The 27216-nt window shown below is 45.0% G+C and overlaps 1 protein-coding gene across 6 annotated transcripts in view; it reads left to right on the top strand.

Moving 5' to 3' along the window:
* The window catches only part of INPP4A (inositol polyphosphate-4-phosphatase type I A), an 857226-nt gene that overhangs the window by 306040 nt on the left and 523970 nt on the right, over window positions 1-27216 (top strand). The gene's annotated exons all lie outside the window — the stretch shown is intronic.

Below are 27216 nucleotides of genomic sequence, written 5' to 3'. Positions count from 1 at the left end.
CACCCCCACTATCATTATCGATGGATTTTTCTTCAGAGCCGTTAGTGTGATTGGCAAAGAAATTGAACTGGCGGAGAAAAGTTTGTCACTGCACTGACCTCCACCACCATTGTCCCCACCGCCCGACAAACTTTTGGATTTATCTTTTTTACTGTCTGCTTATAATAACACCACCGTGGCCAGCCCGAGTCTGGCAGAGCGTGACACCCATCTCCTAGTGTCCTCTCCAAGTCCAGCATCGATAATAGCGGTAGGATCACCCCAGCCGCAGCCATGCAGTAAGACTAGCGGCGAATCAGCTAGGGGTCCTATGGTCAAAAGGAAGAGGGCTCCTACCAGGTCTAAGAAGCAGCATTTTGTAGGTCCCATCAAAGGGGGGAAATCTTGGACGCTCGGCTGAAGGATTTAATCTTGGAATCCGTTAGGGACCTGTGTAATAATCTCATTGAAGTACTGGTGAGCAAATTGGAACCCATTCACAGTCACCTTGCAACCATAGAGCCTGAATTGTGTAAGATCAGTGCCCCCCCCACCCGAAAATAATTCTGACGTGCCAACTTCGGCCCCTGGCTTAACAACTTACCCTCTAAAGATTATTCCAATGCCCCTGGGATCAGAGCCTGAGCTGGCCCCCACAGTATCCACCATTAATATGCAGATTGTGAAGACAAGTGCCATTGGTGGACAGCCTGCCACTCTGCAACCTGAGTCTGGCCGTCTCATTCGGGTGAGGCATTTCCCATATGGTGGCTAATATAAGCGTTTACATCTTCCCCCCCTGAATGCACACCGTATGTTATCATCGTGGAGGATGTTCCTCTGCTGGATACTGGGATCTCAGAGGATTGGGATAGTTTGAAGTTAAAGGCAGCCCACTGGAGCAGGAAGAACTCAAACTGGCTAGTTGATTCAGCAGACAATATTATATTTTAACTGCTGCACACTGCACTTATGAGCACTGTATTGGTTCATTGTCTAGCACCTGTTGTATAGTACAATAAAACTGTGATTTTGTAAATGACAAAACACTGACATATGTTTACCTCATGGGGAAATCGGAGTGACTCCGACGTAACAAGTTGCTCTTTGTTACAGTCTACCCAGGTTCCATTGATTGGTCAGGCTGGGGTTTGGTCCTTTTGTTTTTTCCGTGTGGTGATTCTGACCGTAAAGTTGAAAACGGAGTCAGAGTGGCTGTTGTTGTGTTGAGGAAGGTGCTCAAGTAGTTTGAAAGACAAGGATGCTTCGGAGACCTTGCTCCATTCTTGACGTGAGGATTTGGTGTTGGTGTTTCTGTGGTGATGCAGGATGGGAATGCTGAAGTTGAAGAGGGCATGGTCGGACCAGGTGACCGGTGTGGGCTTGTCCATAATGATGTTGCTGAAGCTGATGAATATGGGGTCCAGTAGGTATCCAGCGGCTTGGGAGGGCCATTCTATTTGCTGAGGTTAGACAGGATCTCGAGGATGGATGTTGTGTTCGATTGGTGTGGTCTTCCAAGGGGAAGTTAGGTCCCCAAAGAGGATGAAGATGCTATAGTCGAGGATCGGGGGTGCGATGAGATCCGCAGTGGTTTTGGCAAATTATATCATCATAGTGCCATAGCAAGACGTCTCTCATTTCAAAAGGTGGTAAATAATAATTACACAGCCCATAACCTTGCTATGAATGGGGTTATTTGAAGCCTAGGCTAAACTAAATGGATTTTGGTAATTGTGTAGCGTGCACTGTATCTGATAAGGACTTGGTATAGTCTCTGACTTTCAGAAGGGGTGTAAGGATTGAAATAACCTGATGATTTCAGCTCTGAAAAACATTGTTGTGTTTACATTTTATAGATACTACTTATCTATACTCTCCCATCCATGGGTCTTGGAGCAAGAGGTTGCAGAAGAATCTTAAGGTTCAAACTAGATCAATTAAAGGTTTGTAATAAATTAGCTCTACATACCGTAATAACATGGAAAGTAGTAAGTTCCTTGGTTTTCCTATATCATTCAAAAGAGGCTCCTTTACAGGCCATTATTTCTTTCAAGCGGTGACAGCTACTGGTTAGCTTTAAAGGTTAGGAAGGGAAATCAAAATCCAGTATCATTAGCTCCAAGGATATTTCTTAAGCCTAGATACTTGTCATCCATATGTAAAGTTTCCATATTCAACTCTACTTTCAGAGCTTTGACCTAATTAAAACAATGATGAAGTGGTCCCTTAAAGACCATAAGCATGCAGGACCTTTATAGGTCTGGATTTTGCCACCACAGCTGTCAAACAGACCTATTGCTAACAATATAAAGAGTGGGCTGTGGGGCAACCCCTTTCAACAATTAGCTTTCATGGGCCAGCCTCTTTCAGACATTGTCTTGAGACTTTGTCAATTACATTGTGGCTCAGCCCAGTGGCATGTTCACCTCTCACCTAATACTATTGGCTGTTTGAATGTATCTTTCTGCCTCCACTCGAGTGCTTGTATTGAAATGTTTGAGGGACTACTATACAACTATATCGCACTCGGTTCTCTTCTGCTGGTTCCCTCCCATGTCTGACTTTGTGCGTTAGCACACCAAACCCAGACCTATAGGCTTTACCACAGCTTGTTTCTTTGGTTACTATCCTGGGCATTGAAACTGAGGCAGAGAAGCCAATTATTGTGTCCCACTTATCAAATCCCTCCACTGGGTGATTCTGTTTTTAGCTGTCTTGCGAGGAAAACAGTGATAAAGCGGAGGAAGCTCAAGAACCGTAGACTGTACCTTATGAGGATTCTTTCAGGAAGTGACTGAGTTTACAGCAACTGCTAAATCTCACAGCCTTGTGAATATACTTAACACCAAATGCAGATATGAGAAGTAGGCAGATCCAAGTGTACTCATTTCTATGGTGACTGGTGTTAGAGCCTCACACTAAACGTTTGCTATTAGAAAAGAAATCCCAGGCCTCGCCTGCTGGCTAAAGTGGCATAACTTGAACCAGTGGTTCCTTTCATTGCTCTTTCTTCCCTGATGGTTTGTATGAAAAATGGTACTGTAGAACTCAGGAGTGTGCTCAGCGAACAGTCTTTGCAATGTATACAAAAACAGATCCTTTTGCTAAGCTCATATCTATGTTTCTATTTAAAAAAAATCCATTAAATCCTGGAATAGAAAAGGTAACTTGCCTTGACTACCTGCTTACTCCATTTTTTTTTTTTTTTTGTCAAACCGTTTTTATTGCAGGACCAAGTATATTGTACAGCAACCAGGGCACATATCAGTAAGGCGGGTTCCCCGTCCTCCCCTTGACCATTATTTTGTGCATCATACACAGCCGTACTGCCCACATCCCGGAGGCCGAGCGGCAACACTCATTCGTATGGTACATTGAGACAATACTGACGAAAACGAGCTTCCGGTGTGGAGACCCGCTGCCCGCTTTTAATCGTTGTCCTCTTGCTCCCCCTGGCCCGTGCAGAACTTATAATCTACTTCTATAAAACCTTAACCTTGCAAGTCCACCCTCCGCCCTCCCCTGTGCCCCCCCCCATTACTACCTGCTTACTCCATATACCTTTGGAAAGGTTATGTCTTGTTTATAGCAAGGCTTTTCAAACACAAGCGTCGGGTTACCTGGTGGCAGGGGTGGAATTAGAAGCCGTAATCGTAATCACTTTTGTAATATTGAAAATGGAGGTTGTGTGACACCTCTGTTGAACTGGAAGAGAATAAGCCCACATCTATGGGCCTGATTTATACTTTGGCGGATGAGATACTCCGTCACAAACATGAAGGAATTCCCGTCTGCCCTATTACAATTGCATCATACCGTATCGTATGTGTAATACGGTGGACAGGATTTTGGTCATGTTTGCGACGGAGTATCCCTTCCGCAAAAGTCTAAATCCGGCCCTAACTCTTGACATTCAATGTCAAATCCCCCAAAAATCATTTAGTCTTCTCTATGAGAAAACACCGAACTCTTTAGAGACTTTAAATCAGCCTTATGCCTGGAACACAGTAATGAATTGACGATGTGTGAGGAGATGCCTTGCCTGTATTGGCACGTGTGTATGCTGATTTACACTCCAGGGCATTCATAAGGGTAGTTACAAACCAATGGGCTAGCTTGCTAGGAAGAACAACTTGCTTGTTAGAGCAAAAGTCTCATTCTGATTTGAACATTTTGTTTCAAATTTATTTAGCATTTTTACAGCTTTAAGGCGGTATTTTGAGCGATCAACCATAACGTTCCTGATTCACTTGCTGCTTCGTGTTATACAGTATGCACCGAGTTGACTGTCTCCTGCTGTAATGAGTTAGCTTATCACACTCTCTTGCTCCAGCTAGTACAGCGGAATAGTTTCCAGTAGGGGTGTCTCTTTATCCCAGATTTCCTGCTTATGCAGAAGGGAATTTATTGACAGATCAGTTAAAAGAACATTTACTTTGTTTGAAATTTGGCCTGCCATATATTTGTGAACAGCTTTACATTTGTGGCTGCACAGTATGAGGAATTGATACACGGATGCCATTATTACATGGAAGGGATTAAAGGTAGCGGATTTTGTAGGCACTATATGGTTCTCCACTTAAGGGCATTTTTAATTAAAATATCCTTATGTCTATTATACAGTGACTACTGCGAGCGGTGGCCTGATATATTTACATTCATAGGAATAGCCATTCTGGGAGTTATTTAATTGTATGCATTATGTGGCTGAGTATCTCAAACAAATGCTGCAGAGATTATTTACTGGCTCGTAGGAACAGGAGAGGAAAATAGGAAAGGTCAGCGTTTGGAGCCTGTCGACGGTTTCGGTTACTATTTAGCTGAACTGTTAGCATGTGCTGTTTTTTGGGGGGAAATGCGTGTAACGTGACAGATCATGAAATTGGATTAGTTTCATTTTAAATATGTATTTGCTTCCAGTGCACCCATTTTAAATCTGCTGCTTGAGGTAAATATATTTTTCATCCGTCTTTTCCATAAATCTCGTGGATTAAATTGAAATGGTGAGTAACTAGCCATTGTAATAGATTCAGCTGCCTTTTTCATAAATCTCGTGGATTAAATTGAAATGGTGAGTAACTAGCCATTGTAATAGATTCCGCTGCCTTTTTCATAAATCTCGTGGATTAAATTGAAATTGTGATTAGCCATTCTAATAGATTCAGCTGCCTTTTTCATAAATCTCGTGGATTAAATTGAAATTGTGATTAGCCATTCTAATAGATTCAGCTGCCTTTTTCATAAATCTCGTGGATTAAATTGAAATTGTGAGTAGCCATTGTAATAGATTCAGCTGCCTTTTTCATAAATCTTGTGGATTAAATTGAAATTGTGAGTAGCCATTGTAATAGATTCAGCTGCCTTTTTCATAAATCTCGTGGATTAAATTGAAATGGTGAGTAACTAGCCATTGTAATAGGTTCCTTGCAGCCTCAGCTGAATCTGTGTTCTAAGGATGTGGTCTCCGAATACGCCAAATGCTGACATTTTAAATGTACACTTCACAGTCTTTACAGACACTTGCCAAATCATCAGTATGAGATTCTGCCAAGCAGTGGGAATAAAGATTAAGCTGTCAAGACCCTATAATAGGGTTTCCTCTCCTTGCAGTGCATGCAATTTAGCTCTGCGCATCATGGACGTCTGCACACTAGAGAAATCAAATGCGCGTAAACCGAATTCCAGACTGAGTCTTTCTGTGCTCGCTTGGCTTTGAAAGTTTCTTCATAAGAGGAGATTATGAGGGTAGCTAAATAGTGAGTGAAGAAATCTGTACCGTTCACCCTGCAAGCATATTCCCCTCTACGCACTTGTGATAATGCAGGGCTCTGAACAACAGTGTTAGCAACAGGAGGCAGGCAGTATAGCAAAACGTTATGTGCATCGGTGAGTATTTAGTAATTGTTGTCTTACTGAAATGGAGATGTCAGACCCCATTCAGCGCGCCACAGTGCAGAGCCCATTGAGTCCAACTGTTGAGGTTTTTTGCCACTGGTGTCCCAGGGCAAGCTCTCAAAGGCTTCGCAGGGCCGTATTATGAGGGACTAGCACTCAGAACAGTCAACCAAGAGAAACATCTTTTTCATTTATACTTTCTGCTTCAAACTTTGTCCATCCCTTAAGTAATCAAGGAGCAGTATTTTCTTCAGAATGATGCACATTAATACGCAATAACAATGAACAAATTTGCAGAAGGTATTTCCTTTTAGGATGCATCCCATTATAGCACAAAAATGTACCATATGTCAAATGGTTTCAAATACGTTGGTTGTTTATGTCTAGTTCAGTTGGGAAGATTGGAATGGTTAATTCATTTATGTACTTTAATAGGTAAAGGTCTATGGAAAAAATAACTGAATAATATTAGAATCGAGCCTAAGAAAAAATAATTGAATAATATTAGAATCGAGCCTAAGAGCTATCTCCAGCTGCATCCTCTTGGTATTAAACTCTATGCAATGGGTGCGTAAGGAAGATGGCTATTAACTACCACATCCACCTATCGGATCCAAGTTACTGGGCCTTGTTAGGAAAAGGCAGAAGGATGACCAAACTCCATGTGTTTTTGGATGCCACTGTGTGCTACACCAGGCAAAGAACAAAAGTTGTCTTGCGTGGGTGAAAATAGACCTCAAAAAGAATCGCACAATCGAGAAAAGGGCAACTCTGACAAAGGGAAGGCAACAAGGGAGAAATTATTTCCCTGATAATTAACAAGATATTTCATGTAAGGTTGGGAATTGTAGGGTAGAGAATGTGGCCTAACTGCTAGGGCGATAAACCTCAAATCTGGTGAACCGGGTTCAAGTCTCAGCAACGACGCTCAATATCCTGTGATTTTGGGTAAATCACTTAATCTCCCTGTGCCTAACAAAAAATGAATGTGTTCTTATGTAATGCAACTGGTGATCATGTAGAGCGCTCCGATACCTGATACCTTTGGGTCAAGTTCGCGCGCAATATAAAACTCCGGAAAAAAAGAGATATCATAGCATTTTGTCCAGCCCTGTGCTTACCTTTTAGGTAAAAGAAAGTAATTTAATCACACAGCAAAACGAAACACTACACAGTTCAATAGGGTTCTCAGTAACAGGTTGTAATCTTGTTCGGTCTTCAGTTTAACATTCAGTCTAGCACTCAGGAAGGAGTACACACCCGCTCACCATGGAGGGGGTATTCCTGTTCCAACAGGAGCACTTCAGATTGATGAGAAGCTCTTTCTAAAGTTGTAGGAGAGTGAATCAAGTACAGAGTAGTCTAAGATTGGTTGATTGACAGCACTAACAGTACTCAATCAACCAAGCTGGTCTTTTGTAGATTGTGCTGGGGATGCTCGGGACGAAATTGTTTTGGAACCCTGCTAAGTGTGCACCAAACTTCGATTTTCTGGCTTGTATTCATAGGAAACCAATAGTGTTCTTTTCTAGTCTTTGAAACTCACATTAGCCATCCCATGACCGTGGCTACTACCTTGCTGCACTGTTAATTTGCAAACACTCTCTTATACAGTCAAGCTCTCCCTTGTCTTGCAGATGACTAATAACATCTGGAACATTTAATAGATCTGAGCAAGAATGCTCCCTAAGAGTACAGTTCTTCATCAGGGCACTCTAGAATGCGTGTAGTAACTCTGCCCTGCTAGTGAGCTGATCTGTGGTGGCCGGCACAATGATGAGATGGTGGGGCTGGTGGGGGCAGCACGGTTGAGCACGACGTGGGGGAAGGGTGAGGTTAATTTAAAAAAAAAAAACACTTACCTGAAGCTGCTGGCCAGATCGCTCTTCGCGCCTTGGTATTCTGCTGCTTCCTGGTCCCAGCAGACACTGGGACACCAGTAGAGACTCCCTTTGCAATCCCCACGCTCCTCTCATAACATGAGAGCAGAGCGGAGATTGCACAGGGAGTCTCTGCTGCTGTCCCAGTGATTGACCTGAGCAGGCTGGTTTGACGCTCCGCACCGCACCGCTCAGAGCAGGGAGTCTGTGCTGTTTCTCCAACCCGGCTGATCAGTTCAGCCCAGTGGGAGAAACCTGAGTGCACATGTGTGTTTTGATGTCCAAACACATATGCACACTTATAAGTGCACAAACCAGTCCTCTTCCCCTCCCATGGCCTGGGCCACACCCCTCCCTGCACACGCTGGCTCAGAGCCGGCAAATGAAAAATTAAACAATTTTAGTATATTGTTTTACTTTTCACCTGCTGGCTCTGAGCCAGTGGGGAACGCTCCTCCGCCATTGCGGAGGAGTATCCCCTGGAGCTGATCACAGATGAATGCTTAGGCAGCACCACAACAGCCTCATGGTTAAATAGAATTACCCCCATCTACTCAGAATCACGTTTTTGTTTTAGCTATGACTTTCAGCCCAGGGAAACGTAAATCCAAGGAGGCACAAATAAAGGGAATACATGAATTCTATATTATTGCGATTTAAAATATAATTTGGGTACAAGACTCACATCTGAAGTTCTAGCTGAAGACAGAACATTGTCACAAAACGTTTAATATCTTTGTGATTCACAAAATGTTGCAAGGCACCACTCTGTGTGTGGTGCCTGAAATTATGCCAAAGTTATGCTAGTTCATACACGTGCCTCCTCTTATGCACTCCACCTTCACTTCATAATACATCACTTGCACATTTCAGCATCTTTTGTTGTACATGTGTTGAGCAGTGATGTAAACTGAGCAGGAGCTTAGTGAATGCTTGTTTTATAAAGAGTAAGTCAATAGTTTAATGGATGAAGAGGTCAGAGGGAACATAGCAGGGGTTGAGTGAGTTGAGTATGAGAATCAGTGCCGTTGTTTTTGTAGTAGAAACAGTGCTGAGTTGGGTAGATTGTTGAGGGAGTCAGTATAAGTGTGTGGAGGCATACGTAAACAACTCAGTGAAAAAGTAAGAGGCAAAGTGAGTAGCTCATGTTGGAATGGTTTATCCTTGTGCAAGGATAGGATTGGCCTTGCCTTGAGCACAGGTTCTGTAGTCTGCTTCAGGGCAGTATGATTTAGCTTTTCAAGTAAGAGTTGTTACCATGCTGTGTGTGTGTTTCCTTTGCACCAGAGGTTTTAAAGAAGAGGTAACAGTAACAGAAAAAGTCAAGTGATTTTGATTTGTGGCTAGAATTCATGATGTAGGGTTACAACTAGATCTGGGACATATTCCGCCTTGTTTTGGTTAAGTTTCAAGTAGGTTCTTTAACTCTGTGCCTAGATAATGAAGAGACAGTCTTTGAAAGACTTTCAGGCGCAATTGGGTGTCATTGCCATTCTGTTACCGTAGTTAGAGAGGAGAATTTTTGTGGTTAATATGTAGGTTGAAGATCACAGTAGAAGGGATTGAATCTTATGACATAGCCCAAGTGACCAGTATTGTTTGAGATATTCAGTAGCCTATTTGAGTGAGTTAATAAGTACAGGAGAGGTAGAATAGGAGCCAATGAAGTGCAGTGACAGACAAACCCATTAATGGTTGTTTGCTACTAAACTGTTAAAGGGTTCCGCCAATTGACTAAGGCAAAAAGGTGGGCTGAGGTGGATCATCCTTTTTTTGTGAAAATGAATACACTGTCCACAACTTGGAAGGTGTCTATTTTGGTGTAGAGTCATAGTTTGATGCCTCATTAATATTCACATAATAGGTGATTGCTAGTGACTTGCTCTTGGAGTTCTTTAAATACATTTAACTATTTGCAGATCAACATCTGTTGGTAATTAACAACAGACAACAGTCTGGCTGGCAGATGGCCTTCAGCAGCACATCTCACTACTAACTGCATGATGTCCCAACCATCACTAGGCGGGCAGGAAGAAAGGAAACTGGGAAGCCTGTATTCTTTCCACACTTACAATCAACAGTGGAGGTTGACAAAAAGCTATTGTCTATGTCTAACAGACTGTCACTAATCTCCCTGCTTTGTCAAACATTGCAAAATGTTTGTTTTTGTATAAATTACCCATGGTGTGGCATTCTCTATCTATCCATTTCAAAATACCCTTCACAATTCTGCAAGGGAAGAAATGTAGAAGACCCCACATGGCTGCCTCAGACCAGAAGGGAACACGCTTTATCACATTCTTGATCAGTCTGTTCCAGATCTTGGGCATTAGATATACAAAATGTAGCACTCCAGTGCCAGCCCTATGAGGGACTAAATATACCACATCCAGTAGTTTTCCACTGCAGCAACCATCCAGCATGGTCCCTGCCAGGCTCATCACCCAGCCACTGAGGCAAATGTTGCAGCTGGGCAGTTATATAATGCAACTCAAAATCAGACATTGTCAGTCCCCTCTCTTTTGCAGGGCAAATTCAAAGTTGAAAATGTTATCCTAGGGAGTGAACTTGCCCATAGTAGGGATGACACCATACTATCTAACTCGACAAACCTAGACCAAAACTGTAGACAAATCACACCTTGAATGACATATAAGCAGCAAGGAAAGATCATAATCTTGACTAGTGCTACCTGTTCTATCAATATTCAGGGCTGAGCTCTCAGTTGGATCAGTTCCTTTCTAGAGGATCGCTCCCAGTCAGTCCGCACTGCCCAGTTCACGGCTCCAAAATTAAAAACCGCTTGCGGGGTTCCGCAGGACTCCTCGCTATCCCCCCCCCATCTGTTTAATCTCTACCTCCTCCCTCTGATCCGGTCCCTTAAGGAAAGGAAAGTTGCTACATTCAATTACGCCTATGATTTACAACTAATGTTCACCATCGACAACTCACCTCAATCAGCTTCTGAATTTCAGTCTACCATGCTGCACAGCCGTCACTGGATGGACTATAACCATTTAAAGCTTATCTCAGGCATGACCAAATTGGTCCTGACGGGGGGCGGCCATATTTTCTGGGGCCCACATTTTTGGTCAACGGAACTTGGACCCTCCTCCACCCCTTCTCTTGATGGAAAAAGTCTTGGTGTCTCAATAAATAACGACCTGTCATTAAAAACTCAAGTTGGCTCTGTGATCTCTACCTGCTTCTTCTAATTATGAAAGATCACAAAGATCAGCAGATTACTCACACAGGAAGCACTGACACCACAGGTTATGATAGCCACGATTATGTCTCACTTAGACTATGCAAACTCAGTCTACCTTGGTATGCCACTATTCTTAACCAAACGCTTACAGTTGGTACATAATCAAGCGGCTAGACTGATCCACCAGCAACCTAGGTGGCACCATGTCACTCCACTTTTGAGGAAGCTGCACTGGCTTCCCATCCCCCAGCACTGCGCCTTTAAAGTGGGATGTCTGGTCTTTAAATCTCTATATGGACGGAGCCCCAAATTTATCGACAGTCTTATTCAAAGGTACACTCCCTCACATAACCTACGCTCGGTGCACCTTCATCTCATGGCCACTCCCACCTTCAAGCTGAAGCGTCAAGGGGGCTGTAGATTTGCAACTTTGGCACCCAGACTTTGGAATTCCTTTCCCCCGGAAATTAGATCATGCACTGACCTGTTGAGCTTTAGTAAATCCCTTAAGACATGGTTGTTTACCCAAGCATATGAATGAATTCCACCGGGGTTCGGCAAGTCCTAGAAACAGCGCCATGAAACCAATTGGTGTACGTGCGCTTTATAAGAATTGTATTACATTGCATTATTACATTACATTACAAGGACAGTGACAGGTGAGTCCAGAAATTGACAGAACCATACACTCCCCCGTAACCTTGCCCACATTCAGATCTAAATCCTCCAGTTCAGTCTGTGCAATCTAGGCTGCTAAACACTTTAAAGCACTGGGTTACCACAGGACGCTCAAGTCTGGTAATTCTTAGACCCTCCCTGTGTTAATGCACCCAACAAGTAATTATTTAGAAACAGACTTGAGCAAGAAACAAGTAATAAAAATATGCAGGCATACAACTAACAGATGATAGACAATGTAACTACTATTCATCTAATGACTGGAGAGACTTCCAGTATTATTATAACAAAATAGTTTTAAAAAGCTTTATTCAGAACACTGCATGAGATGTGTTTCCTGTGGAAACATAATATCTAAATGTTGCCGTTTCATGTAAGAGAAGACCAATCTTACCTTCTTTGGGTTATTGAGACCTGGATGTTTCCACGTCATAAACGTAAACTTTTTGTTACTTGAATTTTTTCACTTTCCCAGGAGAGAGGCTGATAATGTGTTGTTTGGGGAAAAGAAACTGATCAGGTGACTGACCAAACTTGGTGGATACTGTTCACCTAAAACAGATATATGTGTTTTGAACATTCAGATATAAAAACAGGCAGCGTGAGTAAACAGACAGAAATCTTCAGTTCCCACCCCCACTGAGACCCCCACACTCAGTGAAAGCCATAACAATAAACCCAAAACCCTAGGTTAGAACAGGTACAAATTACACTCAAAAGTGTCTTATTACCAATATGGGGAGCTCCGCCCCTCACCCGATGCTTTGTTGAAATCAATCCCTCTTACTGCCCGGGGTTTCATCATATGTTGATCTGGATCATGACTAGAAATAGCTCCTTCCCCCTCCAAGAGCGGAGAGTCAGTTTAGGAGAAAAATGGCATAATTTCCCCACCTTATATCCAATATAGTTCATAAAGACTCCTGTACACCATATTGTCGCCTCAGTCCTTGATACTCATAGAGTGGATAACCACACCTTGAGAGTTCTCCACAAGTCTCTGCGAGCACTGCCTCACGTCGCTCTGTGAAAAGTTCATTATGACTTTGGGATCAGTAAAAAAGTAAGATTTTCCTTTATGGTTAACTTCTAGCTTTGCAGGATACAGCATTGTATTGTTGATTCCTTTCTGCTACAGCTTCTTTTTGACATGTATGAAGAAGTTGCACGGTTCTTGAGTGGCCATGGAAAAATCAAGATACAGTCCAATTGAGGATCCTTCGAAGTTCAAGTCTTGTTTCTCCCTTGCCATCATTAGGACAGTATCACGGTCCCTGTAATTCCAACATTTTTGCAAGTATGTGACTGGGGGTTGGGCATGTGAAGGCGGAAACAAGTGGTGCTCTTTTTCCACCACAAATAGAGATTAAAACTAATCCTCCTTGAACATGGTCTGAAACATCCTCTTGACATATTGTGGCATGGGTCAGTATTTGTCGCTTCCGGCAATCTCAAGGTGGTGTGAGCAGAGTTCCAGATCCTCATTCTTCAGGCGTATCATTTCAGCCTCTTCTCAAGGCGCTGCACTTTTTTCTTTTGTTCAGTACTGTCATCCTCAGCATCCGAGATTCATTGCTCTGCCATATCTAGTCATTCACCCTTTCTTTAATTCCATCCATGCAATCAGACAGTGTGTCTCTCTTTTCATCAATATTTTGAAGGCTTTTCTTCATTTCAAGGAGAAGCACCTTTATGTTGTCCTTTTCTGTTTCTCAGTTCATTCTTTTTCCGTGGAGCTAAGACAGTCCTCGCCCAAGGGGGCTCTCAATGCATGTTGCCTCTCGAACATCAGTTTGGGATGTTTGTTATGTGTTTTGGCCATTTTTTCTCTTCCAGGACTGAATGGTCCACTTTGTGTTCATAAGGCACCAATAGTGTAGCACCGGACGCTCAAGCCAACAACCCGTCAGTAATGCTCTTTTTTCTAAAAGGGCAGTGATTTATTTAGTGTCACTGCAATAGGTATTCTCCGTTAGTGTAGGCCCAGGACCCAGCGATGCATCTCACCTGTAGTTGGAGCCATCACACTCCCGCTCACGTAATGACTATAGCAGTAATAGGCCCTCTTGTAGCGCCTTCACTAGAGGCCTGGCACTGTTGTTTGCAGGCTGGGGTCGACAAAAGTAGCTGCAGCATGGCAACTCGGGTTGTCAGGTACACGCCTGCTACTAACCTTCTCTGATTTCCAGACGGACCCAGGGCATCACAGGCCGGAAGCCCATATCCCAGCTCCGCCAGCCTCTGCGGACCCCCACAATCTACGCAGCCCTTCAGCGCTGCCACCATGTTTGGATGGCATCCTGTGTTCACCTTTCCCAGCGTCGAGTACTATTGAAACTGCTGCTGCTCACCTCCTCGACTGCATGGCACTTGCAGTTAGCCTGCTCCATCCTCTCCGCAGCTATATAATGCCCAGACTGTAGCAGGGTCCAAGCAATGGCTTTTTCAGGGGCTGTGGGGTGCCTTAATACTGTTACCAAACTTTCGAGTCTGTACCAGGGGACTGAAGAATAAGTTAGAAAAATATTTTTGCATGAAGAATCAGTGCCACAATAGCAAGCCGCCTTCTTGGTTGGGCAGTCTGGGCTCTCTAGTGACCTCCCCTCCCCCAGATCTACCATAAGAGAATGCCAGATGTGGGCACGTTGCAGTTAGCAATTATGAATCTACTGGCAATAAATCCAGGCTGATCTCAAGAGACCAGTGGAGGCGTAACCTTCATGTGTCTATTAACCTGGTCTTTGTATAATATTTTACCATTTTGTATTTATTTTAGAGAGGGCGGTCTGTATAAATTTTAGTCATCTAAACCTTTACCAGGCTTAGGTTTGGTTATCATCCCTTCTCCAGTGCTTCAGTCTGTACCTCTAGTACTTTTCTAGCAACAGGTCAGGTGAAGAAAGCCATCTGAACCTTGTGTTTTTCCCCTGCACTTACCCTTTAATGCTGATCGAAGGTCCTCCACAGTATGGAGTTCCAACAATTCTGCCAACCTCTTTAGGTAGAAGGATAGTATGATCATTCTACTAACTTAATGTTGTACAGACCTCATGTTGACTCCCCCTGCTGGGTGCAGTGTGGTTAGAGAGCTCTATAAAACTTTGTTTATGCCAGCCTGGATATATAGCTTCTGGTCAGATTCATCCCCTGCCTTCAGGATAGGGTCCTAGGTCTCTGTCTATGCAAAATCAATGCTAACCTCATCCCAGCATTATCTTCTCTATGCAATCTTTGAGAGTGTGATTTAAATGAGAACATATCTAGTTTATCATGCAGCTCCCCCAGAGGATGCTTTTTGGCCACCACATCTGCTGCAGTATCATGTGCAGGATCTATATCATCAGTGAGGTGTGCATATCTGGTTCTAAGTCTCCGGTGTCATTTTTTAATTGAGCCTTACCCTGAATATTTTTCTCACACAGAGGCTTCACCCCACAGACTTGATTGCCTCCCAGTCCGTGACATGCAACTGAGTTGAGTGCCAGTTAGAATAAACAAGCATTTGCAATGCAATCAGTCTCGCCGTTGGGAACCTATATGTATTTACCTTTGCAGCACATTAGCCTGGGTGCTGAACATCTACTGTTCTTTAAAATGGAGGGAGAGTAAGCACCAAACTGCGTGACATGCCAGGTATGAACATGGAGAGAAATATTGCCTTTCAGCGGGAAATGGTATAGTACAAAGCTCTATTTTTAATATAAAATCAGGGCCTTCGGTGGTCATATCACTGAAAATACAAGATTTAAAAAAAATATTTTTGTCAACGGGTGCTCGTGGAAGACAATTTTATATGGACTGGAATCTAGAGCATGCTAAAGTGATTCTGGTATTTTACTGACCTCTGGTGGTCGTTTTCTATCAAGACATAGAGGCAGTTGAACAGAAAAAAAAGTCCTTAAGCGGAAGCAGACAAGTCCTAGTGCTGATCTCCAGAGCCCACATAAAACATACACATATAAGTATATAATAAGTATATACTAAAGTATATACAAGAGGTCTCGAATGCTCACCATAAACACACAAAGGGGAAAGAAAGAGGATGAGAAAGACTTAAGTACCGTGACAAAGGGAGACAGCAGGAGCCAGCAAGAGGAGTAAACGAGCCAAGGATGTCTGGTACTGGATTAAAGAGGCCTGGGGTGGTTTCAATTCTAGAGAGCCCTGGTATTCGGCCCGCAGACATTTATTTAATAGGGCTTCCGAGCAGAGCTTTGGGAACCGGTACTCATTATTTGACAAATTAAGCACTGACGCATCTGAAAAATATTTTTCCTTCGACGATGCACACGGCACTCATCCCAATGTGGTGCACTGCTTTCCTATTCACATTCCACTCGCAGGCTCCCGCACCCCAAGTGTGGAAGTGCTTCGGGCTCGTGCTCTGACCAAATAGTTCCTTTAATGGAATGTAATGGAAGTGAAGTTCCTTGTGCGCTGCAGGGCTCGGGGTTTACTGCTCCGGTGTCCCAGTGGGGGAAACACCGAGCAGCTGAAGCACGAGGCATAGCTGCCAAGGTTTTAGATTGTTGTGTGTGACATTTTCATAATTTCTGTGTAATTATGAGTGCCATTAGAACGACTATGAGTGACACTTTTCTGGCCAGCAAAATCAACCAATAAAAGATGAGGGAAACATCAGAAATCTGACCCATTTGAGCAACAAGAAACTGAAAGATCTTAAAACTGCTGCAAATTCAAGAGGTGGCTGAGTCATAATTACAACGAAATTATCAAAATATCATACATAGCAATCTGAAACCTTGGCAGATATGAAAGAGGGCGAGCATCACTTCACATGACGTAGCTTTGAAGACCATGCCCATACTTCTGTTCTTGACACCGAGTCTTGTTTACTTAAATATTTCATAAAAGTGATAGGAAGTATGTGTTTTATTCTATTGCTATTTTATTGCTTCTCTTGTACAATGCTGATCATATAATAAACTTGTGAATTTTGGTTGGCATAATGTATTGACTAATAAGAATAAAAAGCCAGAAGCAATGCCAATTAGACAAAAATAAAAGAAAAGGAGCATGGTAAAACAAGGAGCATAAAACAAATCACTTTTACCAGGTGGTGTTTGTTGTCCAAGACGAGGCCATGCAAAAAATTAATGTGATGGGAAAAGGTTTTTCACTTGGAGTGGGGTGAACTAAGTCGGTAAAGCTGTCACTGCAGGGGCCACCTTATTCATAAGCGAATGCTGTAAGCAGGAAAGGAAGTCTTGTGAAGTAACTAGTAACAGCCTCAGATTTCACCACAAGTAAAAAAAATGTTTTTTAAAAAGCTGACAGCTAGAAAGCAGGTCACATGGCTCCACTAAGAATTAACACTAAAAGGAGCAAGGACTTGCCTTTATACTGCAGAACCACCTAACAGGGTGTGAGAGGCCCTAAAACAGAGCACAGCTGCCTCGGGCTTATAGCGTACATTAATTAGAGTCAGCTGACTCGCGGACTCCGGCAGGCGCAGTTAGAAGTGTCATGACAGCATGGTGCTGGGCAAGCCTCAGGAGAGGCTGGGAGATGCACACAGCGGTCCCAGCAGGCTGCATTATTTCAAAATGTAACACCAGTGAAGTGAGCTGTCCAGGGGTCTGGCGCACCACAGCTACACAATTCAGTTACTTGAACGAGTCAATAAACTAAGAGAACTGCATGTACTCTGTAGCAAAGAGAAACCTTTAAAGTCATTTTTAAAACGTATTTACTGCATATTTGCTATGCTGTGGGTTTTAGAACAAGCTGCGCACGGTTCACCTGCTGCAGAGCCTCTCTTCCTCCTGCAGAGTACATCTTCTTGCCCGTGCTGTGACCTGGGAAATGTCTGGGAGCCCCAAGAGATTGTCACATACAGGAGACTGGTAGAGCCAGGAGAGGTAGGGGACACGTTTGTATTCAGCAAGGAATGTTCGAGTACTTAAATCTCAGATTTTTTTTAATTTCAATCCCGGATGTTTATTTTCCAGTGTAAAAAACACTTAACCCGCTCTTTTTTTTTTTTTTTTTTTTTTAAACCGTTTATTACAAAACACATAAAAATATACAAAGATGGGCCTACAACCTTCCGGCCGGCCGCTAGTAAACAAAAGGAGCATATGATACACATTGTAGAGCGTGCATTGCGGCTGAGGAAGAAGCACAGGAATTAACAGCGTTGATAGCCACACCATCCGGGCCACACTATACGGTTTCATTTTAAACTGAAAGAACAACCAGAAAAACAAACCCACAAGGCAATCCACAGTCAGAAATAGCAGCATGTGCTCCCCTAGAAGGGGGACCCTACCAGTCCATGGGAGTATCAAGAAGGGGAAGAGATCAGGACTAGGGCTGGGTAAACTCAATGCCCAGAGCAAGGAAGATGGATCGGCTAAGGGGATGGGGCAGGCGACGGATCGGGCAATAACGGCGGAGCACAAATCCCCCCGCGGTAGGCGTTCCAGGGGCCACAAACTTTCACCCATGTCCCAGGCTTACCTCTCGCTACATACACCACCTTTTCCCGAAACATGCACCAGTCCATATGTTCCTTCCAGGCCGAGACAGTCGGGGACCTCTGGGATCCCCACAGTTGAGCAATATCACGCTTGGCCACCATATATCCCAGAGTCACCCACCACGTCTGTGGCGCCGAGTAGTCGGTAGGTTCCCACACATTCAACAGGCATCTCCTCGCTTCGGGTAGCAGCACCACATGCGTAACCACACGCAGGACCTCATGCACACCACGCCAGAATTGCTCCACCTCCGGGCATTCCCATAGTATATGCAGAAAGGTCCCCAAAGCACCACACCCACGCTTACACAACCCGTCCACAGCATAGCCCATAGGCAGGAGCCTTGGCCCCGTCATGTAGACTCTGTGGAGTATCTTGAGCTGGACGAAGCGAAGGCGGGCCGGTATGGCCACCTCTTTCGGGGAGGCCACCGCAGAGGTCCAGTCCTCGTCGTCCAGCTCCAGTCCATCGGCAACCCAAGCCTCGCGAAGGGCAGTCAGCAATCCTGAGCGGTCATTGATCAGTTTTTTGTAGATCAGTGAGATCGTGCTGTCCGGAACGTGTCCATCCAGCACTCTATCCTCCAGGGGGGAATACTCCGGGATGGATGCAACGTCCGGGAAGACGGAGCCCAGTGCATGACGGATCTGCAAATACCGAAAGTACTCCCTATCATGCAACTGGAATTCCGTCTGCAGCGTCTTGAACGTTTTGAATCCTCCCCTCGTCCAGAGATCCCCCACTTTACTGATGCCTATCATGTCCCACTTCTCGAAGCCCTTCGAGGTCCACAGGGAGCCCAACCGCTCGGACGCGTATAGTGGTGTTGCCCGGGTCAGACGGTCCTTCCACCCCATCGCCACATTGGCCGCGTGCCACACACGCACCATGACACGCGTGGGGCCGGTCAGCCGAGCGTCGGGCGCGCCGGAGCTTGGCCGGGAAGAGCATAGCGTATTTAAGGTTCAGGTCCCGAAGACGGCGCTTGACGCCTTGGAAGCTCAGTCTCTGCTTCTGGACCGCTGGGGTGAAATCGGGGTAAAAATTCACCTCCATATTGTCAAGCTTAACCGGCCCATGCAGTCTGGATGCTTGCAGGATAGCGTCTCTGTCCCGAAAGTTGAAGATCCGGGCAATGAGAGGCCGCGGAGGGGCCCCGACCTTCGGCCTTCCCCCGGGAACCCCGTGGGCCCGCTCCACAGCGAAGAATTTACTCAGCCCCCGTGGCTGGAGATGGGTAGCGATCAGGTCCTCCACAAACAGGTCCGCCGCCGCTTCCTCCCATCCCTCGGGCACCCCAATGGTGCGGATGTTGTTCCTCCGGGCCCGACTCTCGGAGTCCTCCAGGCGCCGATCCATAAGCGCGGTCGCCTGACCAAGCCGGCGCACCTCTGCCTGTAGTACCGCCACCTCAGTGGTAAGGCCCGATGCGGTGTGGGCCAAAGAATCAACTCGGTCATTGGTCTTGGAAAGATCGGCCCTCACCAGGCCAACATCCACGAGGACCGAGTCGATCTTCTGTGCCAGTGTGTCGAACCGCTGGCCCACCGAGGCCTTCATCTCGGCGATGGCGCCCATGACATCCCGCAGAGTCAGACCCGTGGGGAGGTCCGGGGCATCAGGAGGGCCCTCAGGGGATTTGTGCGGTCCGCCGGGAGATCCCTTCTGGAGGGTGTAGCGGTCCATACTGTTGACCTGAGGGGTGGTGCCACGCCGGGTCGACTTGGTCTTTGCCCGATCTCCATCTTGTTTCGTGGCCATGGCCACCAGTCCCCCGGTCGCACCAGCCACGTCGTGAAGGGCAAGCAATCAGGGCCACAAGCTCCGGGGGGGGCCACCCCAGATCGGCGGGATGGGTCACAGCCGGCGGGCAGGCCGAGTCTCCCAGCGAGACCACACCAGCACAAAGAGCCCCGCGACCCAACCCTGCAGAGACGGCAAGGGGGTGCGAAAGCGAAAGTGCGGGGTACGCGACTCGCCAGGCCCGGCCCGCCGCTGTTGTTCACTTTGTCACTGGGTCACCCCTCAGCGCAAATCCGGGGTCTGGCGAGGAGAAGGCAGCAGACTTCAAACGGTGCTTACTCCGGTGTCTGAGGTCCGATTTGACAACGGGAAACGGGTGCCACCTCAGCTCAGGCTCACCAACACATTCCCCTCATCCGAGACAGGATTAATTCAGGATAGTCGTAGGAGGTTGCGGAGGTCCCCGGGAGCCTCGCACCTACGCGGCCATCTTGGTTGCACGCTAGGCTCCTCCTTAAGCCGCTCTTTTTAATGAATGGATAAACCTTTCCTCTTGAAGCAATATCGTGATCGGAACAAGAGGACAATACTCCCTGGGGCGCACAATTGAAAATGTCTGAAATCAGTTCTTAAGTGTGTTGGATTGCTGAATTTTACTTAGCCCACATGTATGGAAATAGAGAATGTTCATATTCTGCAGCGTACATTGAAATGATGGTTCTGAGATGGACAGTTTGATTGTCTTGAAAATAAATTGCTGCAAAGTCATTTTGTTTGGAGCTCTGCTGCCCTCTTGTGGGCTCTGTCGGCACTGACATTAGTGCGGCGAATAAGGGAAAGCCGTAGAGCATACATTTTCTTTCGTCTAATTGCTGAACCGCGGATATTGTCGCATCTACAGGGTAGGTTATATAATGTTGTGACCCTAAAGCTCTGAGTAAAACAGATTAGAGTAATACCAACAAGCATTGGCAATACAATAGGACTCGCATTTACACATTGCAAATAGCAAAGTGTGCGGGCGACAAGGCACGAGAGGGGGCAGCGGCGGAGGCATTGGACTGCAGGAGTAAGAAAGTAGTCTTTGCTGTGAAGGGGCCAGTAGCCGTGGAAGGACACAAATGACTGACATGGCTGTTATGGGGAGGGACTAACAAGCTTAAAACCAGTTGGAAGGCTTCATTTAGAAACTAAGTCAATGGCCGGAGAGTGGGCGGAGCTTCCACAAAGCTTCTACACTATAGTGTATACTGCATGCCTCGCAAAGCGATGGCAGCGCATTTGCACTGCAACGCTAGGCGAGACCTAAAAATACAGGGGTGATTCCTCCTTTAAGTTGCTGCAATTTTCTGGCTCCTGGAGTGAACCTATTCTGAACATTGGTCAGAAACATGAGGGAATGATCAGATTCATTGCTAAAATATTTAGTATTCTGACATTCATTACACAGATCCCAGTTTCACAAAATCATAATCCAGTCTGCTTTATTAATCATTGGGTGGAGATAAAAGGACAAAAGGAATAAACTCTTCTAACTCTTTAATGCTTTCTTCAGATCTCTCCATGTCCAGCCTTTCAGGGAAGGTGAATAACTGTAACAAAACGTTGTGCTCTTGGCCCAAGCCTCAGCCACATTGGATATCACACAATCAAAATACCCTACACAAACCATGAAAGCATCCAATCCTCCACCAACCTCGGGAACCTCAGGACATATTTATCACTTTGGGTGCATAGACATTTAGAACACACTATTCCCTACCACCCAGAAATCATATAACACAACATATCGGCTATCTTGATGTTGGACAACCTTCAGTACTCTAAATGTTGCTTTTGAAGTTTGATGCAACAACTTTTGTTTATTTTTAAATTTTGTGGGAGGAGGGTGATACATTGATACGTTGGATTTCTTCAGGTAGTGAGGGTCTGTCATGTTATGAGGGTTCCAGGGAGGATTTCATGTGTAGTGAAGCTGCTGACTATGTTGAAAAGTTGTATGAATGTTATGTTGCTGAAGAATTTCAGGATAACTGAGAGGAGTAGGTGTAGTGTTCATGGTTTGTTGTTTCAATGTTGTGAAGATAACGTTAGCTATTGAGGAGTAGTAGTGAGTTTAAAATATCAGTGCACTCCTCTTTAATCACAGCCGTGACCTTGCACTCTTGTTCTGTCTATAGCAATCACACCAAAATCCTGATGGCCTTTTAGTCACCATTTTATAGGCACAGCAGAGGTGTGTTGCAAATACGTTTAAGGAGTTGTTGAAAGTATCTAGAGATTATTTACGTTGTCTGTGGGAGAACGGTGATGGAGAAAGTAATTGTCTTTACGGAGTCAGTTCAAAGTATATGCAAGTGCAAAAAAGTTTTTGATTGTCCGTGTTGGAGGGCAAATGTTCCCTAAATGAAGGCTGTGATTTGAAAATTATCTGTCAGTACTGAACGTTTTGCGGGAGCTAGTTCAGTAATTGTTTGCATGCAATAAAATGTTGAAGGTAACGCACGGATTTTTTTTTCTGGGTTGTGGGGTCTGCTGCAAATTGATCTCCTGAGGTAGTGGTTACTTATGTGGTTGATAGATTTGTTTGTTCATATGAGTGATCTGTTCAGACATGAAGTTGCTATCTCCCGGCAGTCTACAGGTGAGGTTGAAGGTCTTTGTTGTTGAATAGAGATGGGAAAGTGGCAGGTGAAGAATTCCATGGAGGTGAGGGTTAGTAGTTATTCCCTAGTCAGTTCAATGCTGTTTTGTGAATTACTGTGAAATCCAGTCCGTCTTTGTCTTTTCAGTTGACATGCTTGACATTGTAGCCTGTCGGGACAAGATCCTCCAAATTGTCTGTGGGTATAGGGGTGAGAGATATTTATCTTGTTTTAACCATTGTTGCTAAGGGAAAATGAATTGAAAGTTATAAATGTGTTCGTTTTTTTCCTTAGAATTTCTTTTTGGTTTATAACCTTCCGCTGCTACATGATGCACTGTATGTAAAATTTGGACTCACTATGAAGCTGTTTTTGTATAGTACTTTAATATTTGCACATGTTACTGCTGCTACTTAAATGCTCTTTGCACGAAAATCGGGATATATTTTGCTTTTAACCATTACTGCTAAGGGAAAATGAATTGTTAGTTATAAATGTGTTAGTTTCTTTCTTAGAACCGCTTTCTGTTTACAACCTTCTTCTGCTACGCAATGCACTTTATTTAAAATTGGATTCATTATGAAGCTGCTATTACATAGTATTTCAATATTTATAAATTGCACAAGCATTTACTTCAGTCTTTTTTTACCCAAGCTTGCAATGCTTATGTATTTTTTATTGCATATCTGTTTGTAAAACTCCTTAGGCTCGGTGTTATTCCAAAGTTCTCAGTTTCTTTTAGTATTTTGGAAAATACCTGCTACTGGTTCCTGTTCTAAAGCAGGATATTGTAAACACACAATGATGTTGTTTAAGAACATACCAAACACCCCTTTGTAGAATCCTTTTTGAACTGTTTTGTAATTGAGACATGAGCTTTAGAGGTTTGACAGCTAGGGCAAATAGCAATGAACACATAGGGTACTCCTGCTTTGGTTAATGAAGCAAATCCCTAAATGTAGGGCCTGTACTAGTAGGAAACGATAAACAGTTGCATCTGGCTAACCAGAGCCAGTCTTAAATGTATGGTATGTTGAACGCATTTGGAATGTTTGGGAAGGCTTAAGGTATTCAATATTTCGTCCTCTATGTAATGAAGCCTCTTTTCTTTCCTGAATGGTCATTGTACATGCTCAGACCATCCAAACACTGTGGCAAAGAGGATGAGACCACCATCCTGTTGGGGATGCTCACTGCCACAAAGGAAGCGCTATTGTTTTGTAGGTAGAGCAATATCGCTCATTGAACTGATAAAGTGAAAGAACTCTGCCACGGAAACAGCCGCTACAACGCGGCCGTTTCCACGCATACCCTTAACCACGCATGCATTACAACACATGCATGGTTACCACGCATAGCCTTTACCACGCATACCTTTACTACGAGATACGTAGTAAAGGCATGTGTGTTAAAGGTACAAGCTCTTGTTAATGCGGACTTTCATTGAATAATAAAGGAACATTAAAAAGAATTCCGGTCGGCTGAAGGTCTAGCGACGCCACTGGATGACACTGCTCTACTTAGGTAACAAAACTGTCTAACAAGTGACAAGTGCATAAGCTTTAAACACACTGCGGCGAGTCAAAAAATAGTTAGAAGTTCAAAAAAGATAAACGCCATGAACAACCGAAGAACATTAGCTTTTCTATGAATAAGGCAATACAGTTAGAGTGTCACCAATGGACCCAGGGTTTATAACATAAAAATTGCGCCACACCCGAGACTTATAATAAATGAACATTAAAAACAATTCCAATTACAAAAAAAGCACCTGTTTCCGTCGCCTTCAAAGACACAAAAGATTGATTGCTGAAAGATGTGGAATTGCAACACACCTCGGAACAGCTTGCGTTTCAAAAGGGGGGCTTGAGGGGTCTCCCCCCCCCAAACAAAACACACCTGTTTCAAAAGGGGGGCTTGAGGGGTCCCCCCCCCCAAAAAAACGCATATGTTTAAAAAGGGGGGCTTGGGGGGTGTGTCCCCCCCCCCAAAAAAACGCACCAGTTACCGTCACCTTCACAGTCAATAAACATTGATTGTTGAAAGGTGTGGAGGCAATCGGCGTTGTTAGAGGAAACGAACAAACACTTCCGCTTCGAAACGGAAAAACACTTCCGCTTCCTCTTTACGATGGAAGAGCTTGGAGAGGAGAGGTCGTGGAGAGGTAAGGGGGATTTTAGTTAAAAATAATAATTTAAGGGATGAGGGAGTTGTCGCGCAGGGGTACATTTTTAGGGTTTTTGATAGAAGGGTTTGTGGATGGGGGAATCGTGCAGGGCAAGATTTTTAGTGTACTGGGCAGGAATATTTCTTAGAAAGAATGGGGGCGAGGGGTCGCACAGGGAAGGGGTAATATCTGAGATAACCTTTAACATGAAAATGCCATTACCATGCATGGTTGTTAGAAATGGGGGTCTCTAGTTGGCAAGGGCTTGCACCTTTGTCCAAGTAGGGACACTTCTTCCTAGTCAGGGTAAGGGAGTTACACTCCTAAAATAACCCCTGCTCACCCCCTTGGTAGCTTGGCATGAGCGGTCAAGCTTATCTTAGAGGCAGTGTGTAAAGCATTTGCACATAACCAACAGTAATGCAATGTAAGCACTACAAAAGGACACCACACCAGTTTAGAAAAATATCCAATATTTTTATATACTTAAAACGAGACCAAATACGATAAAAATACACAGTATAGTCCTTTAAAACTAGATGCGTTGCAAGATGTCTTTAAATTGCAAAGGTAGACCAGGGTCGCGGTCTGAGATGAAGGCGGTGCTCGTCACGGTGCTGGCAGGTCACGGTGCGGCAGCTACCTCGTCGTTGCTGAAGCGCTGTCGTCGGCTGACGAACTGGAGTCGATGGCACTGGCGTTGGTGGGCCAAGGCGGCGGTGCGCGATGAGGGCGTTGCGTCGTGTAACTTTACGAGCGGTGCCCTCGAACCACGGTGCAAGCAGCGCTGTCGATTCTGGCGTGGAGCGTCGTCGTCGCTGATACCAAGGCATCGTCGTGAAGCGAGGCGGTGCGGAGTGCGGTGCCCACAGGTCGCGGTGCGAGCAGCGGCACAGTGGCGGCGTCAGCAGGCGTCGAGGTGAGACCAGGGTCGAGGTGCGGCGTTACGGCAGTGCCCTCTGCGGTGCCTTCAGGACACAGAGTCGGCAGCAGCGTCGTAGATGGCGTCGGGCATGAAGTCTTTGCTGTTCCTGAGACTTCTTGAACAGGGGGCAAGCTCTACCTCAAACCCTTGGAGATACTGAGCACAAGTAGAGAAAGTCCAGTCCTTTCACTGCCCAAGGCAGAAGCTGCAGCTGCAGGCCAACCCAACAAAGTAATAACACAGCGAAGGGGCAGTACTCCTCCTGGCAGCTCTTCCAGCTCTTCTTCTTGGCAGGTTCCTTGATTCCAGCGAGTTCTAAAGTTCTGGGGTTTGGGTCCCCCTTTTTATCCTCAATTTCTCTTTGTTCTCTGAAAGCAGAGAGGCCTTTGCCTAGTCCAAACCAGTTCTGGAGCACTTTGTTGACAAGACTCCTTCTTTCCTTTCACAGTGTAGGCCAGGGACATCAGACGCACCACAGGAGGTGGAGCTAGCATTGTGGAGGGAAGGCACAGCCCTATTCAGGTCCCAGGTGCCACTCCTCCCACCCATCTACATGTAGATCTTGCTATTCAGCCCTGTGCTGACTCACCCTGTTTCCTGGAATCCCCCAGGCCCTGTCACTCAAACTCCAGACAAGGAATACACAACCTAGCCGAGGCAGGTTTGGATGGTTAGACAAGAAAATACCTACTTTCTAAAAGTGGTATTTTCAAACACAGAATGTTAAAACCAACTTCACTAAAAGATGCATTGTACCATTCTGAGTTCAGGCATACAAAACTCGACTTTCTACCATGTTCCCTGGGTCAGTTAGGATTATAGGATGGAATAATCAAACTGCCCATTCTAGCCTATGGGGAACAGGTAGCCTTGCAATAGTGAAAAACAAGGTAGGCTGTAATTCACTATCAGGACATGCCACACACACCAGGGCATGTCCTACCTTTCACATACAATGCACCCTGCCCGTGGGGGTACCTTGGGTCTACCAGAGGGGCAACTCACATGTAGGAAAGGGAAGGTTTAGGGACTTGCAAGTGTGTGCACTTGCCAAGTCGACATGGCAGCCCCAGGCTTCGCACAGGCTCTGCAATGGCAGGCCAGAGTTACACTTTATGGGCTGTTAGTGCGGGTGGCACAATCCAGTGCTGCAGCCCACCAACCGCATTTGATTTATAGGCCCTGGCACTCGCAGTGCACTTTACTAGGGACTGACACATAAATCAAATAGGCCAATCATGGAAAACACCAATCCATAACACATTTTATACAGGAGCACTTGCACTTTCACACTGGACAGCAGTGAGGAAAGTGCGCAGAATCATTACACCAGCAAAAACCGGGTCAAAAATGGGAGGTAGGAAAGCAAAAAGTTAGGGGAAACACGCCAAAAGATGGCAAGTCTAACTATGGTTTTACAGCGAAAATCGTTGTAAAGGTATGCGTGATAAAGGCATTTTCGTGGTAAAGGTTATGCGTGGTAATGGCATTTGCGTTGTAACGCATGGGTGGTAAAGGCATGCGTTGCAACGGAATGCGTTGTAACGTCATACAACCCTCTGCCACCAATAAATATATTGAGATGAATGG

Source organism: Triturus cristatus, chromosome 8, assembly GCF_964204655.1.
Source record: "Triturus cristatus chromosome 8, aTriCri1.1, whole genome shotgun sequence".
Classification (NCBI taxonomy): Eukaryota; Metazoa; Chordata; class Amphibia; order Caudata; family Salamandridae; genus Triturus; species Triturus cristatus.
Note: the sequence above shows the minus strand (reverse complement) of the source record. Positions and strands in the feature narration are given on the sequence as shown.